At 42.7% G+C, this 13,334-nt stretch overlaps 1 protein-coding gene across 2 annotated transcripts in view; it reads left to right on the top strand.

The window, feature by feature from the left end:
* The first annotated feature begins 1,037 nt into the window (after nt 1-1,037).
* Nucleotides 1,038-13,334, top strand: part of CTNNA1 (catenin alpha 1) — a 210,673-nt gene continuing 198,376 nt past the window's right edge. The window contains exon 1 of one of the 2 annotated variants that reach the window (XM_004696649.4): nt 1,038-1,110. The gene's annotated coding sequence lies outside the window, so the exon portion shown is untranslated. Of the gene's footprint in view, nt 1,111-1,474; nt 1,493-13,334 lie in introns of those variants that run through there. The other variant, XM_045284982.1, reaches the window with a different exon arrangement.

The raw sequence follows: 13,334 nt of genomic DNA, 5'->3' as shown, positions 1-13,334 counted from the left end.
AACCTTCCCGGAGTGAGTCTCAGCAGAAAGGTCATTTTCCCAGGTCATTGAACTAGGTTATGTTCTCCTGAAACCTACTTAAATCTCCCTCCCACCTTCACACTTGTTCTTTTTTAATAGTTCACTTGTTTTAACACTTGTCCCCTTCCATATATTTTAGGTCGTGTTAGATAAAGAAACGTCAGTTTTTTTTCACTGCTCCTTCCGCAGTACCAGGGGTGGATTGGGGTACCCAATAAATTAAGTAGACCTGGGTTGGCTTGTGTTTATTTACCCATCTGTAGTGAATAATTTCACATTATCAATCCCCTGAGGATTTCGTTAAAACGTATGCTCTAATTCAGTATACCTGGTGTGGGATGGAAATTCTCAGCAGGGGTCAAGCTGGAATGAACTGGTTCGCTGACCTGTCAGAGACTCATACCATAATTCCACTCTATTTTCAGTGTGGGACCTTTATTTAGCTCGTTTCTCCTTAAGCAAAACCATGGATAAGCCGTGAACCTGAGCACTTTCATGGGTGCTTGTGACTTGGTGCCACTCTTCAGAGGAGGTACAGCGGCCAAGACTCCTAGTTGTCGCGCTCCGCCCCCGGGCCATGGCCGAGGAGCTGGGCTTGCGCGAGGCCGCGCCCCGAGACTCACCTGTGCTCCGCGCGGTGACTCACCTGCCCTCCCCCACCCACTCTCAGGGCTGTTCCAGGAGTCGCCGCTCCTCCACCCTCTCGAAGGTCACTCCAGGCCTGAGAACCCACTAGGGGCTGGGGAATGAAGTGATTCTGGGATGAGGGGCAAGGAAGAAGTGGTGCTGAAGGGGTTGCCCAGCCTGGTCCTGTAAGGGCCTCTTCCAGTCCGGGGCACCCCGATTAAGCAGGGGCCAGCAGGGGCCAGAAGAGCGGGCGGGGCGGCGGCTGCGTCGAGAAGAGCGCGCCAGAGGGAGGTGCCGGGAAGGGCGGGCGGGGCGGGGCCGCGGGGGCCGCGGGCAGGGGGCGGGGCGGGGCGGGGGCGCCGGGCGGCCCATTTCCTCCTCGGAGCCGGACGGGAGGGAGACAAAGCGGCGGCCGTCGGCTTCGGTCCTCGGATCCTCCTGCGCTCGCACAGCTCGCCGCAGGTAACTCTTCGCGCGCCCCCCAGCAGGGCGAGGAGTCCTCGGGGCGTCCTTCGTGGGCCCCCGCCGGCTGGCGGGCTGGGCGCGGCGCGGCGCCCCCTCGGGAATTGGGCTCGCGGAGAGCGCGGGTCCGGACTCGGGCCCCAGCCGTTTCCCCTGCGGCGCCCTGGACGGGCGGGGCCCGTGCTCCCCGGCGCCCTGGAAACTGAGGGGCGGCGACGGCTCGAGGGGAGGAAGCGGCAGGCCCCGCGCAGCCATTTCCTCCAGAAAAGTTTCTCCCGGTCTGTAAACTTTGTCCAAGTGGGCTCCGGGCGCGCGCCGGGCATTCCCGGCCCCCCGAAGCTTGCTCAAGAATCCGCACGGTGTTCGTAGTGCCCGGGATTCGGTGAATTGATTTTCTTTCCGGTGTCGTGATTGTTCTTTGGTTTTGTGGTTTCTGTCGCCCCACCTTCCCTCACCGACCGCTGAAGTTTCAGCGCCTGCGGCTTTTGCTGGGCCCGCGCGTCCGCATTCCGGGCCCGAGCGAGCGACAAAGTTTTCCTCTCCCTCGGCCGGACCTGGCCTCCTTGGGAGGCGCGCCCCGCCCGTGTGGACGTTGGGCGAGTTAACTAACCTTTATTGTGAAATTACTCAGACTCCTTGGGCTTGTAATTGGGCGTGCTTAACTCTGATTAGCCCTAGTTTTCGAGAGCGACCTTGCAGCCTTTTTTTGGTTGACTTTTAAGGAGTTGGTGAATGAGAGCGAGCGAGCGAGCTAGCGAAAGTAGCACTTGTTGGAGAAATGTTGACTGAATGCCTAACCTTAGCTTGGCATCCGAGGCTTCCTAATTATGCAAGCGGCAGTTGGCCCAAGGCCAGGAACGACACTCTACTGCCTCTTACTAACGATTTAAATGGGGTTTGTTTAGAACTTGCAATATATTTTTTTATATTTTAAAGAAGACAGATATGCTGAGTCCTCAACTAAAGTTAAAATTACTTCATAGTTTTGTTGAAGGAAATGACTATATTTTTTGATGGGATAGCCCTTCTATGAGAGGATACTTTGTGCTTAGCTGTGATTAAAAGAAACACTCTTCCCTTCCCCAAGTATACAGGTGTTTGTTACTCTAGAAAAAAAAAAGAACTTGGAATTAAAATTTATTAGGAAGTGTTGTTTTGCTGGAATAAACGGGGGAGCTAGTCATCTCTCCTGTCTAGTTATTTACCTCTCTGAACTTCTGTGACACTAAAAGTCATTGCCATCCTTCTAGGTGGATGAGTAAGATTTGGTCTGGGCCACCCCCAGCCTAGTACAAGGCAGATTTCTGTTAAGTGCCATAGCAGCCCTGTTGAGAAACTGTTGAGAATTGGTCACATCCCGACAAGCAAAGAAAACATGTGGAGGTATAGGGGGGTGCGGTAGTTTTCATTGGAGAAGTTGAGGAAAAGCTCTGGGAGGCAGTGGCATTTGAACTGGCCTTTGGCTATGAGTGGGGTTTGTCAAGTGAAAGGAGGAAGTCTTGAGAAGCTTAGGCCCTAGGATTTTTGGGAGCTGTGGTACAACTGGTTTTCTAGATCCTTTTGGCTATTGTTTCTCACTTGAAAAAACAAACAAACTACTCATACCCAGGATTTGATTCCTTGTATTTGATTCCTTTTCCTACCTCTATGCTATGGATGTTGCGTCACCCGCACTTCCTGCAGTAGCATCTCATTCCATACAGTGGCTTCGAGGTGAGAGATACCCTTGCCCCAAGTGGACAAATGCCCTGCCATCAGCCTTATGTGCTGAAGTACCAGACTCTGTTTGTGTGTAGCTGTCTCTCCCGACTCTCAGTTACCAGATTGCTCCTGGTGGGGGTGTGTGTGTCTCAAGGGCTTCTTAAATTCAATGTGTCTAAAGGGGGCTCTCTAATTTTTTTATTCTACCCTATAAACCAGATGAGTTTGTTTTGTGTGCCTAACGAGTCAGTTCCGACTCGTAGCCATGCTGTATACAGAGTAGAACTGTCCTATAAGGTTTTTTAGGCTGAAATATATACATTTTAATTTTTAATATCTTTTATTTCAAGAAATAATTTTATTTGGGGCTCTTACAGCTCTTAAAACAATCCATACACCAATTGTATCAAGTGGGCAGAAATCTTTATGGTAGCAGGTTACCAGTTTTTTTAATCTCTCAGCTGTTAGTGGGTTTGAACTGCTGACCTTTTGGTTAGTAACAGAGCACTTAACCATTGTGCTACCAGGGATGAGAGTAACATACACATATGAAATTTCTTTGAGAAAGTGACATTGGTGTGAGACATGAGGGGTCCTCCTGGTTGTTGGGATGTGTATGTGTGCTGGTGAAGAGCTGGACAAGGAACAGGGACCTCTCCATGTTTACAGATCCTGAGTCTAGAATGGGTTGCCAATGCTTAGAGCTTTAAGAAATCTGCATAGATTGAAGACTTTTTTGAGGGGAAGCCTCACAATAGATTTCAAAGGTGAGCAGGGGCCAGGTCATACAGGGCCCTGTTTGGATTTTACCCTAAGAGCTGTAAGAAACATCATCTGAATACCTTTTTTTTTTTAAAAAAAGATCTCCCTTGCTAGTGTTAGGAGCCCTGGTGACATAGTGGGTGAGACACTTTGAGCTTTGCCAACAGGAAAGTCCAGCAACCACTCCTGGGCCTGTCTACTCAGTGAAGCTATATACTCCCATAAAGCCTCAGAAACCCAAAGGGGCAGTTAGTTCTCTGTCCCCGAAAGGGTCACTCTGAAACAGCAATGACTTGATGACAGTGAATTTGGGTTTTCTTGGTAGTGTTGGAGGCTTGTGCAAGTGGAAGGAGCCCTGGTGGTACAATATGTTAAATATTGGTCTATTAACCACAAGGTTGGTGCTTCAAATACATCAGTTGCTCCCTGGGAGAAAGGTGAGGCTGTCTGCTCTTATAAAGATTTACAGCCTTGGAGACCCTTGGGAGCAGTTTCTAGTCAATCATGTAGGGTCCATATGGATTGGAATAAACTGGACTGCTGTGGGTATGTAAACGGACACAAGGAGTTAAGCTAGAAAGATGTGGGGGTGAAGGTTGTGGGGACAAAGGTGGAGGGGAGTTGCATTTTGGAGAAATACGACAGGACTTGAATATAGATTAAATATGAGGCCTGGATCTCTGTGAATACTGCTTCCTCCCCCTTGTTCTCTTACGTTAATTTCTGAATTCTTAGTTGTATCTCATGACTCAGTTGTATCTCGGGACTCCACAGTGTGATGTAAGCATTTCCGTTTCTGGTAGTAAACCTCTGTGTGCTGGGTGGTGTACTCCATTGTTCTGCCCCTTATTCTTGATTTCCCTGCTGGAATGCAGAGACTTGGTGGCCTTAGCTTTGGCACAGATATTTGACATGGAGGGCAAATTAGGTTTTTGTTAAATGAGGAAGGAAAACAGTTTCTTTTATCTGGAGTCTAGCTTGTGGGTGGTGCTGTGACAGATGAGGTGACATTCAGACCATGAGAGCCTTCTATACAATTTTACCATTTTGTGAAAACTGGGAATTATCTTCACTGTCTTCTTTTCCACCCAAATCCAGCCTCAAAATTCTGTTCATTCTGTTCTTTTCTTTTTCTTGGGATATAGGTATGTTCACTTTGGTGTCTACTCCTTACTTGTTTTCTTTATGTGCTTTAGATTATCTCCTTATTTCTGGTCAATTTATCTAGAAAACTACTTCAGTTTTTAGATGAAATTATTAGTTTTTTTAGTTCCTTTTTTCAAATGTTTACCCCTTATTCATCTGACAACTAATTTTTGTTTAAAATCTTGGCTCTGGGCTTTCTCTTGGATCTCAGTGCTTCTTGGATACACTTTTCTCTGGTCTTTCACGAAAAACTCAGAACCAGCCTCAATGCAAACTAGTTGATGCTGACTCAGTGATCCTGTTGGACAGGGTAGAACTGCCCTTGTGAGCTTCTGAGACTGTAACTGTGTACGGTAGTAGAAAGCCCTTTCTCCTAAGGAGCAGCTGCTGGTTTCAAACTGCTGCCCTTGTGGTTAGCAGCCCAAAGTATAACCACTACACCATCAGAGCTCTACATTTTTCACACAATCTGGCAAATAATTTTTATGAATGACTTTCTCCCACCTGGAGATTTCCTCAAAGTGGGGGTCTGAACCTTTATTTCAGACCTTTTCCCATTAAAGTATCACATACATGAAGAAAAGTGCTCAAATCATGAGTCTCTGTTCAATGAATGACAAGTGAAGAAACCCATATACCAAGAAGAAGAAAACTACTCAAACCCCAAACCAAACTCACTACCATTAAGTTGATTCCAACTCAGTGACCATAGAGGACAGAGTAGAACTGCCCTTGTGGGTTTCTGAGACTGTAACTTAAAAAAAAAAAATATTGGAGGTTCTTACAGCTCTTGTAACACTCTATATACCTCTATCCATTGTGTCAAGCACATTGTACCTATGTTGCCATCATCATTTTCAAAACATTTTCTACCTGAGCCCTTGGTATCAGCTCATCTCCACCCCACCTCCTCCTACTAACTTTTTATGGGAGGAGAAAGTGTCATCTTTCTCCTTTGGAAAGGCTGGTAGTTTTGAACTGCTGACCTTGAGGTTAACAGCCCAATAAGTAATTGAGTGAGTAAGCCAGTTTGCAATGAATGTACAAATGTGGTTTACAAAATTGGTGTATGTATGGATTGTGATAAGGGTTGTATGAGCCCCTAATAAAATGATTTAAAAAAAAAAAAGTAACCCAGTTTGCCATCAGGGTGCCGGAAAATCCTTTCTCTCCTTTTGTTGTCTACCTCTTCACTGACTTCAATTTAAAATCCCAGTATTTGAAACATTATAGTTGCTAACTGTTTGCCTAACTTTGTTGAATTTTTTCCTTATGAAAATTCCAGTCTTAAAAATACAAGCACAGCTCATTTCAGAAACTTTTTGGTATGGTATCTTTGCATTGAATAAAAATTGGGGTTCAAGACTGCTCTGTCTCCCACACCACTCTCTACTTAATTAAAAAAAACCATTTTATTGGCATATACTTCAATAACTTAAGCATTCAATCATACTAAGATTTGTGCAGTCAGCATCACAATCAACTTCACAGTATTTTCTTCTTATACTCATTGTTGTTAGCATGCTGTACTTTTATTGCGCTCTTCTATAATTTATTGCAATGGCCACACAGAAATCAGACATTGCTTATGATTAGGGGGTTTATTATGGAAGTTAACAGGAGTCCCTGTGGTGTAGTATTTAATGCATTGGACAGTTAACCTCAGGGTCAGCAGTTTGAAACCACTAAGGAGGGAGAAAGACCAGTCTTTTTTCTCCCATTAAAGAATTACAGTCTCAGAAACTCACAGGGGCAGTTTTAACCTCCCTACAGGGTTGCTATGAGTGGGCATTGATTCAGTGGCAGAAGTGAGTTTGCTTTTAGAATGGAAGTTTTAATTCAGGTGAGAAATGCTCAGGATCCAGTTATTCAGTCAGGACATGTTACCAGAATCTTTTTAGGGCTGCTAATAAATGCCCATGAGGTTGTAACCCTCAACCCAAAGGCACTTGGCTTCAAATTTGTGGATCAGCCATCTCAGCCCCCAGAATTAAGTGCCCAGAGGCACCCCAGTCCACAAACCTGTCTCCTGCCCCAAAGTTATCAGCTATACAGAATTTGCTCTGTGGACTAGGAAGTCCATTACTCGCTTCATGCTTTGGTTCTGTTCTTTTCCATCTCTGTTGTTTCTCTGTGGTCAAAGTTGTCTTCCTGGATCAAGGAGGTTCACTGTACAGGGGTCTTGGGGTCCAGAGGTAGTGAGGTCCCCTTCACTGTTTCTGAGATGGCTCGCATTTTGCCCACCTGGAAGGCAATCACAGCTGAATCTAATCAATATCCGCCCCCTCCCCTTTTCTTACCAACACCTCTCAGGAGAATGAATGTTGTTCAGTGGGAGTAAAAATGGTTATGGCTAGAAGAGCCATTAAATAGTTCATTACATTGCAAAGGCTTTCTTTTCTAAGTTTTGGCCCAAACTTATGTCAACTGTATTTTTTACTGTAAATTGCTGCTACATGTCCTCTGCATTTGCCATTTTTCTGGAGTGTTTCATCCCTTATGATACAAATGCTCTCCATCTCCGAAGACCGATTAGCTTGCCTTTTCCATTGAGACTTTGATTACCATCACTGAAAGTGATCTTTATCTGAATTACAAATTTGCATTTTTGAATTACAACTTTCTCAATTTCCTTTAAAACAACAAAAATGAACTTTGTTTTTTCAGCTGAACTCTTAATTTTTTTAACCCTGAGGGCGAGACTAAGTTGATGTTACTGTTACAACCACCCATACACTCCAGCTCTTTGAGCACAGGGCGAGCAAGGAAAGCTTCAAGAAAGAATAAAAAATAATCTTAAAAGGTCATAACAAAGAGTTATGTGGTAGGGTATTTCCTGCTATTGCTAATTTGTCATTGATTTTATGTCTGTTGTCTGATGAGTTATGGTGATAACGTGCTTTTAGAAGTTTTTAATCTTATGAGACTCAGCTCAAGTTTGAACTTTGTCATCTGGATAATGAATAAGATGACTTATAAAGGATATTTATTTTAACGTCTGATATGATAAAACCCTAATTTATTCTTTTAATTATGGAGTGCTGGACAGGACATGTTTTTATCCATAGTAAGTGGATTGCCTTTTGAGTAAAACCAGTGGATAAGTTCAGTATTGAAATGTCATTAAGTTGCTTCAAGGCTCATCTAAAACATAAATTCTTTTACTAGATGCTCAACTCCCTGAAGGCAGTTACATCCTTTTGCATCTTTCTGTCTTCTCTGATAACTTATTTCTTTGCTCATAGCATGTACTGCTCAGTAGATTTTAAATTCGTTACTTGTGGAGTTGTGCCAGGTTGATAGAAGGATGGAGGTATGACTTGACATGCAGTTAATTAAAAAAAAAGCATATCATCTAGATGTAAGCACTGTTGACATTTTGATTTATAGCCTCTGATCTTTTTTCTAGGTATGTATGTTGACTATAGATCATTTTAATGGTAGATTTTACTTTGTGCTTTTTCATAGTATGCCTATTTATAATTTGAACCTTTCCTCCTATTAGCACAAGGTTTATCTTTATTTAATCCTCCAGGAGATGGAGTGACACAGTGGCTCCAGCATTGTGCTCAAACAGCAATGATTATGAAGATGGCAGAGGCAATATTTCCTTCTGGGGTCCCTATGAGTCAGAGCCAACTCCAAGTGCACAGAACAACATTAATCAGTTTTTATTTTATGTGCAAGAAGATGCAAACTAGGGAATATCATAAGTTATAAGATGTGTTTAGATTTTGTTCTTGTTACGTGGGTTGAGTCACTTCTCATGCATAGTGACCCTGTGTACAACAAAATGAAACACTGTCCGTTTCTGCGCTATCCTCACAATGGTTCATATGTTTGAGCCCGTTGTTGTAGCCACTGTGTCAATCCATTAAGTCGTGTGTCTTCCTCTTTTAGGCTTTTACCAGTTATGATGTCCTTTACCAGGGACAGGTCTTCAAATTTTTGAGACTTAATGTAAACATGTGCTTGAAGTATGGTTAATCTCCATGCTGACACAGAAGCAGAATGTTAATGATCCCCCTTCTATTCCACTAAGTTGCTTCTTTGTGGGTTATTCAGCTTTCTTCCAGTGTTGATTTAGTTTATAGCTAAATCTTTTTGTTCATCCTTGCTATCTATTACAAGGTAGGGTAACCTCTCAGAAGTAGAATTTCTAGGGGAAAAGCTACTTTCTGTAGCTTTAAAAATGTTCCTCAAATTGTCCTCCATTGTGCAATTTATTTGCATTGAGAAGAATGAGAATTCCAGAACACTTCATTGTCTTCATGCAGAACTTACGCATAAACCAAGAGGCAGTTGTTCTAACAGAACAGTACTGTCTGGCTTAAAATCAGGAAAGGCGTGGGCCAGGGATAGTTGCCTTTATGGAACAGGATGCAGCATCAAGGTTGCAGTTTACAACCTTGCTGAAATCAAGGAGGACTTGAAACACTTGCTGACGAAGATCAAGGACTGAAGTCTTCAGCATGGATTACTACTCTGAAGAAAATAAAAATTCTATTGTTTCACTAATAGACTTAATACCATGATAAACAGTAAGATTGAAGTTGTCAGGATTTAATTTTGCTTGGATCCACATCAAACAATACTCATGGAAGTCGCAGTTAATAAATCAAATGACGTATTGCACTGGACAAATCTGCACAAGACCTCTTTAATGTGTTGAAGAACAAGCATGTCATTTTGAGGTTACTAAGGTGCTCCTGACCTAAACCATGGTATTTTCAGTCATCTGGTGTGTGCAAGTTGGATAATGACTGAAGAAGATTGATGCATTGAATTTTGGTGCTGGTGAAGAATATTGAAAGTACTACAGATTGCTAAAACAATACATCTATTTTGGAAGAAATAACAGTGCTCCTTGGTAGTGAGGATGGTGAAGTGAAGACTTTGCTTCAGAGACTTTGGACATGTTATCAGGAGAGACCAGTCTCTGGGAAAGAACGTGCTTCGTAAAGTAGGAGAGTCAGTGAAGAAGAGGAAGACCTCTGACAATTGTGAGGCTGGTACAGGACTGGACCACCAGTGTTTTTTCTCTTGTACATAGGATTGTTAATGAGTCAGAAGTAATTAGGCTGGAGAAACCAATCCATAGTCACACGTGTGTAAGAGAGAGCTTTATATCAAAGAGTAACTGCATATTAAGAAAACATTCCAGTCCAGTCCAGATCAAGTCCATATGTCAGATATTAGCCCATAAGCCCTATAATTCCCTCTTCAGACTCATGCAGTCACATGCAGTGATGCAAAATGCAGGAAGATCTCAGGTCCGTGGGTGAAAAGTCTTGTGGATCCAGTAGTGGAAGCACCTTAGCACTGGGTTAGGTCTCTGTGGCTCCTCCAGCGCTCTGAGTGTGGCTCTTCAGCAAGAAGGTGAAGCAGAGAGAGACTCCTGTCAGGTCTCAACAAGTCTCTTCATGGCTTGTCAACAGAAAGACCAAGGTAGAAAGAGGGGAAGTTCCCGAAATACTTGTGAGAAGGCCACTTCCACAAGGAGGTATCATCAGACTGACCTGATCGACTCCATCTCTGCACTTATTTATCAAGTTGACATGAAATTATGTAATGACCACAGTACCTAACAGTGCTTCTTGTTGAGGATGGTTATGGGTCCCCCATGTCCACTTTCCTATCCGTAATCCTTGTTTAGCCATACTAAGAGGTGGTTATGTACATGCTATTATGACCATGAAAGAAATTCATTTAATTTTTAAGTATCGTGGTTGTGGAGGTGATTACACATTCGGGTGAGTTTGCTAAAACTTAAAAACAAAACCCAAACCAAACTCATCTAGTCATTGCTGACTCATAGTGATCCTCAGTGGGTTTTTAGAACTGTTTCTGGGGGTAGAAAGCCCAGTTTTTCTCCTAAGGAGCTGCTGGTGGTTTCCAACTACCGACCACGTGGATTGCATCCCAGTGTGTAACCACTGCACCTCTGGGGTTCCTTCAAAACTCAGAACAGTATAACAAAAAGGGTGAACTTTATTGTCTGTAAGAAATGAAAATACAAATTCCAGGTAAAATAAAAAAAAATTATGTTTGACTTTTTATGTAGAGCTAAAAAACACTATCACTCAGTTAATTTGGGTACAGTGACCTTAAATAGCGTTTTTGAGGTCTTGTAAATCTTAAAGGGGTACGGATAGCCCCATTTTCTCTTGTGGAGCAGCTGTTGGGATTGAAAAAGCAACCTTGCAGTTAGCATTCCAACACTTACCCCACAGCGCCACCAGGGCTTCTCATCTAGAGAGAAAGAAGTAGTGAAAAACAAAATGAATAATTCATTCTGTTTTCTATAGCTCAAAGAATGTCTTCCTCCTGACTGTGAAGCCACCACACCCTATGAGTCTTAAAGCAATTTTGGTGATTTTGTATGTTGGAGGATTTAAGTCTTAATAGTACCTTCTGTTTTCTCTTAAAAATGTCAAACACATCAGACATCTGGGGAGTCTTGCAGAGCAACTGGTCTGAAGTTTGCGCAGGTGCTGGCTTGCTTACTTCTAAGTCTGGTTGTGGTTTTGGTTATTCAGGAGGTAGTTAGCTCTGTTCCCAGGTTGTAGTCCTGGATTGAATGGAGTAGTGTGGGAAGGGGACAATCTGGTTTGCCTTGCCTAATCTCATGCTGTTTGCTCACTTTTGAGAACACTACACTTAATTTATCCATCATTGGAAGTTTACAGCGTGCGGAAATAGCCAACCTTCAAAGCAACACATCAGCATTTAAATGTTCATTATTTTCTTCTTTAGCTTTTTCATAAACAACAAATCTTTTTTTCATATACAAGTATGCCCAACCCCATTTCTAATGGAGCTTGAAATTAGCATGCTTTTCTATTTACTTGTTGATGGACTGTCATCTATCAGTCCCACTTTTTGATTGGGATTTAATTTGTGCTTTATCACTGACTGCAAGTTTTGCTGTATTGCATATAATGTAAATACAGTTTGAAGGACAACTTTGCGTATTATTCTAACTATTGGAAACATTTGATCACTTGGAACAAGTATGAGCAGGGTGATTTGATTTTTGGAACTTCTGTCATTTTCTCCACATTTCCTATTTTATTAAAAGAAAGGAGAGAATTATGTTGTGGAAGTTATTGCAATTTTCATCTGATAAGAGTTGCTTTTTTAAAGGCTTCTAGGGCTTTAACATTTGTAGTGAGTAATCTATCCAGTTTTATGTGAGTCCTTGGGTGGGGACTCAGATTTCCATGAGCTGATATAATACTTCAAAGATTTCATTACTAAATATTGTTATTAAGGGGACTACCAATTGTGACTTGACTGTTTTATTGCTACAGTTTTTGTTAGTCTTTGACATTATGAATTGAAGGCCTGTTAATTATCAGGCTTTGGCACACATGGGCCAAGTAATTGACTACTAGCCAAAAGGTTGGCAGTTGGAACCTACATTAGAATCTCTGGTCATCCACTTCTAAAAACTCACAGCCTTGAAAAAACCCTATTGGAGCAGTTCTGTTCTGCACATATGGTGTGGCCATGAGTAGAAATGGACTCAGTGGCATCTAATGGCAATAACAACAATCTTGGCATTAAGTAATTGGCCTTTTGTGTGCTTGCTAATGTAAAGGTTAGGTTTTCCTGGATGCTTAGTTTTGGCTCCTCCATTCCATTATATTGAGTAATTGGTTGTGTGTGCTTTGGAGTTGATTCCAACTCACAGTCTACAGAATAGAACTACTCCAAAAGGTTTCGTAGGCTGTAACCCTCGTAGAAGCAGACTATCATACTTTTCTTCTGCACAGTGGCTTGGTTTGCCAACCTTTTGCTTAGCAACCAAGCTCTTTAACCACTGCCCCATGCCACCAGGGCTCCTTCTGTTGAACTATACCTAATTTTCGTTTTTTAAGACTGGGAGATGTGGAACTCCTTTGTAGTAAACAATTTGACCGTTGATCTTGGTTTAGGAGACCAAGACCACACCTGAGTCCAAGGGGCTTGACCTAGCCAACAGGGTTCTTCTATAAGAGGCTTTCTGCAGAGTTAGCCTCAGAAGGCTACAAGGTAGGCCAATAAAAGGCCATTCAAGACTGAGGCTCACCGAAGGATGAACAAGCATGTCACCTGGGAAAAACTTGTTAGTTCTGAGCTGCGAACTTTATCCATTTGTGCATGCAGCTTTCTCCCCCTTTTCTAGATCAAAGATAGTCCTTTCCCTGCTGTTTGCGAGTTGTTCCATTGGGTTGTTGGATCTAAGAACGGAGAGGAGACTATCTTCTGGCCTGGTTCTGGGTGGATGGGGATGAGAAAGAAAGAGCTGCCAAGAGCAATGAGGATCTGAATTGACCAGGAAAGAGAAGCTCAGATTTCCATGAACTGGTATGATATTGCAAAGATTTCATTACTGAATACTGTTATTAAGGGGACTGTCAATTATAACTTGAATGTTTTATTGGTATAGTTTTTGTTAGTCTTTGACATTATGAATCGAAGACCTATTATCAGATTACATAATCCTATTCTCAGGTTAGACTGCAGAATATTCTTGAAGCAGAAAGTAAGTTCTGTCTTAAGAAAACGCATTCAGTGCACTCCATTTCAAGTGATGGAAATGATAGGAGCCTTTCTTTCTTTTTTTTTGA

The sequence above is a fragment of the Echinops telfairi genome, unplaced genomic scaffold (assembly GCF_000313985.2).
Source record: "Echinops telfairi isolate 266 unplaced genomic scaffold, ASM31398v2 ScPeMD7_7469;HRSCAF=8507_1, whole genome shotgun sequence".
Taxonomy (NCBI): domain Eukaryota; kingdom Metazoa; phylum Chordata; class Mammalia; order Afrosoricida; family Tenrecidae; genus Echinops; species Echinops telfairi.
This window is presented reverse-complemented; position numbering and strand designations above follow the sequence as displayed.